Source organism: Etheostoma cragini, unplaced genomic scaffold (assembly GCF_013103735.1).
Source record: "Etheostoma cragini isolate CJK2018 unplaced genomic scaffold, CSU_Ecrag_1.0 ScbMSFa_3397, whole genome shotgun sequence".
Classification (NCBI taxonomy): domain Eukaryota; kingdom Metazoa; phylum Chordata; class Actinopteri; order Perciformes; family Percidae; genus Etheostoma; species Etheostoma cragini.
In genome coordinates, this window is record NW_023267661.1 from 441 (window position 1) to 673 (window position 233).

The window sequence follows — 233 nt, forward strand, 5'->3', positions numbered from 1 at the left end:
TTACTTGCTTTATTTGTCGAGAAGTAACCAGAAAGTTTACTCGCCCAAGAATATTAAACACTATATTATAATATAATGCAATATATACATTATTGTTCATTAAATAGTAGTGCTGGGTACCATTTCAAGGGATATTTGGGCTGCACTGGACCAGTAGAGGGTACAGCACCAGTTGGAGCAGCAGGGTCAGCAGCAGTTGACAGAGCTGGGCCAGCTGCAGCAGCAGGTGTGTC